Genomic DNA, 3699 nt, shown 5'->3' on the forward strand with positions numbered 1-3699 from the left:
AAACAACGAGCTTCTTTAAAGGATACAACTACTAGGACAGAGATATTTTCATTATGGAATTTGTACTACCCACTGAAATGTAGTAACTAATGGGATTTTAATTAGCCATATATGTACAGTATATTACATTCTTTACCTAAAATGTCTCTAACTTCTAGGGAGAGCGCGAGGTACGTTCACAATCCCCTGAATACATATTCCCTTCTTCGAGAAAACGCAGAGAAGTGAACCGTCTCATATGAATATGCTACCAGTCATAAGTTTCAATACGGAGCTGCAAGTACTTAAGAATTATCAATTACTCTACAATTATGCAGCGGCGTCATCATCCAAGCTATAGCTGGAATAGGGAAGGGAACATAATATCCCATAAGTCTTATTAGAACACGCTGGAAATAGTGACGTAAAAAAAAAAATCGCCAACGGCACGTGGTGTTCCCAAGCGGTCACCCATCCAAGTACTGACCACGCCCAATGTTGCTTGACTTCGGTGATCGGACGAGAACCGGTATTTTCAACATGGTATGGCCGTTGCCGATGAAACTGCGTAATCTGTAGGCACTTGAGGACGATGGGATTGGGGTGCACTCGATAAAACCTGCACTCGCTCACACACACACGTAAACTGCCTGCTTAGACTCTGTACCTAAATTACCAAGCTCGTTGGATGTCATTGGGATAGATGATAAATCTATCTATCAACGGCAGTTTGGTTACGTTTCAACGTCACACACTGCTGGATTGACACGGGATTAATAAAACAGCTAGTCGGCATTCTAAGTTAAGCCACAGGTGGATTGTTGTTCAACAGCGGAGCCTCCTTTCAACCACATGGTTGTGGAACTGTAGTCGGATTTTCGACATCATTTTCATGCCATACTACGGAACTTCACACAAACTTCAATTCACTTCTTGCACCGGCGGCTACTACGAATGGACTGAAGCTCGCTACTGACTAGGGGGGGGGGGACATTTGTCTCTTGATGGATTACGTGACAGATATATAAAGTATCAGTCGTATGTTATGAACCCGAGTTTCAATAAAGATAGATTACCCGTATGTCCACAGATTCTCAGTAGTGGCCTGCGGAAGGATTATGCCCGCGGTCGACAAGTTACCTTCTAAGTTGTTTTCCCTCAACAATTAATGCTGCCAAGTGAGTAGGAATGACACCGCGCTCTCATATAAGTCGTACGAAACTATTAAGGAAACGAATTTGCCTCGTGGATCCAAGTCTCCCATGGACTGCCTATAATGTATTATCTATCCTAGAAGTGTTATCGGGGTGATTATTTAAATTTTCACTCGGTGGGAACCGCTGTTGTTCTTCATTCATCTACTCTGTTATGAATAACTTGTGGCCCTTAAAAGGGCCGGTTGCTGATTCCCTAGCAAGCACTCCCGCTTACTTGGAACTAGTGTATTTTGTGACGGCCTTGGTCCCTTCACTGACGGCGTGCTTGGCCAGCTCACCGGGTAGCAGGAGACGGACGGCTGTCTGGATCTCCCGACTGGTGATGGTCGACCGCTTGTTGTAATGCGCGAGCCGCGAAGCTTCCGCGGCGATGCGCTCGAAGATGTCGTTAACGAAGCTGTTCATGATGCTCATAGCCTTTGAACTGATTCCCGTGTCTGGGTGAACTTGTTTCAGAACCTTGTAGATGTAAATGGCGTAGCTCTCCTTCCTCTTGCGCTTCTTCTTCTTATCGCCCTTCGAAATATTCTTCTGGGCCTTGCCGGCCTTCTTGGCAGCCTTTCCGGAAGCTTTGGGGGGCATGGTGCTCGTCTGATGATGAGCCCGACGACGACGACGACGACATTTGGACACAGAACATCTGTGCCGTGGACCTGCTTTAGGGATTTTGTATAACCCTTTTCAGGTCTTAGATTTTGTTGTGTTATAGATAGTTTTGCTTGAAGAAGAAAGCACGGGGGAGAGGTTGTTTGGTGTGTGGTTGTCTAGTGCTGCCTTGCTAAGTATTCTTGGTGGTCATTCATCAGACGGGAGACTGTGAGGTGGGGCTGACCGGGTGGTATTGTTTGGAAGAGTACAGAGGTGAAATTTTTATTAATAGCTTTATGTGTGTATTTTATGTTTTTGTGTTGTATATATAGGGTGATGGGTTTGATGTTAGAGATGGTGTATACTGTTCTATTTTGTGTGTTTCGTGGCAGTTGAAATGTTTTGCGTAGAAGTCTACGTTCCAGTGATTCTAATTGAGAAAGTTGAGAGTTAGATACTCTGGAGAACAGCTGGGACGCGTGTAAAAGTGACGGTCGGATAATTGATTTGTAAATTAGAGCTGTTGTATGTGGCCGGCACCCTGGCTTTGCTTGGTTGCCTGCGACGTTGTAGAGGAGTTTGATGGCGTTTGTGATGCGTGATTTGATGTTGATGACGTGACGGTGTAGTTTCAGTTTGTTTGATATGGTGATGCCGAGGTATGTGATGTGGTTGGTGTATGGGATTATGGAGTTTTTGCAGCGGATGGCATAACGATCTCTCATGAGTTTTTTGGGGTAGCGTCTCTTTTTTAGAATCATTGTTTGTGACTTTGCAGGATTGATTCTCATGCGCCACATGTCTAGCCAGACGTTTAGGTTCCGTAGTGTTTCGTTGACATGGCTGTTTGTGTATCTGATGTCGTGGGCTGTGGCTGTGATAATAATGTCGTCAGCAAATTGTCCGATATGTACGCCTTCGCGGGGTGGGATGGGGATGTCAGAAACATATATATTGAAAAGGATTGGGGAGAGTACTGTGCCCTGTGGGACTCCGCCTTCAATTTGGAATGGTTGGGATAGGGAGCTGTTAATTTTTATGTGGGCGGTTCTGTTACGAATAAAATCTGATAGCCAGCGGGTTAGGGGTGGGGGAAGGCCGATGTTGTGTAGCTTATATCGTAGTCCGTCATGCCAAATGGAGTCAAATGCTCTGGTTGTGTCGATTGTCACCACTGTTGATGTCATGTGTCTCTCAAAGCCGGATTCAATTGGTGTCAAGATTTTGAGGATTTGGTCTGGGATTTCTATGCCTTTTCTGAATCCGGCTTGTGTGTCTGGGATGATGTCATTGTCCTCAATGAAATGGTGTAGTCTATTGTTTATGATTCTTTCCATTAGTTTGCAGATGGTCTGGGTCAGGCTGATTGGTCGATAGTTGTTTGCGTCAGTGGCGTCTTTGTTAGGTTTTGGAAACATAAGTATATGTGCGAGCTTCCATCGGGCTGGTAGTGCGCCAATATACAGACTTGCTGTAAACAAGTTAGCGAGGTAGTTTAAGGCTGTGGGAGGATAATTTTTGAAGAGTATATTGTGAATGCTGTCGGGGCCGGCTGCGGTGTTTCGTGTTTTGTGAATGGCATGTTCTATTTCTTGTGTCGTTATGGGCGCTATGATGGGGTGATCCAATGGTTGTGGTTCGTAAGGTATGCGCAAGGGATTAAATATGTCTGGGTTGTTCTCGATTTGTGCGGTGATTGCATTGTAGTGTGGTTCATTGTAATCTGGATGGTGTGGGACGGTGTGTATTCGGGATAGGATGCGGTGGAAGTGTTCCAGTTTGTCTTCTGTGTTGAATATGACTTCATGTTGGTTTATGAGAGGATATTGTGGGAAGGTGTTGCCCTTTAACTTGTTTATCAGTTTCCAAAACCTACCAGGGTTGTCTTTGTGATTAGAGTTTAGCTGGTTGATAA

General features: G+C 44.9%; 1 non-coding gene across 1 annotated transcript; it reads right to left on the reverse strand.

The window, feature by feature from the left end:
- Positions 1 to 417: 417 nt before the first annotated feature.
- LOC138693907 (5S ribosomal RNA) lies at positions 418 to 536 on the reverse strand. The gene has a single exon (XR_011330592.1). It is a non-coding gene; the product is annotated as a 5S ribosomal RNA (ribosomal RNA).
- Between the last annotated feature and the right edge of the window lie 3163 nt (positions 537 to 3699).

This window comes from Periplaneta americana, unplaced genomic scaffold, assembly GCF_040183065.1.
Source record: "Periplaneta americana isolate PAMFEO1 unplaced genomic scaffold, P.americana_PAMFEO1_priV1 scaffold_24, whole genome shotgun sequence".
NCBI classification, from domain to species: Eukaryota; Metazoa; Arthropoda; class Insecta; order Blattodea; family Blattidae; genus Periplaneta; species Periplaneta americana.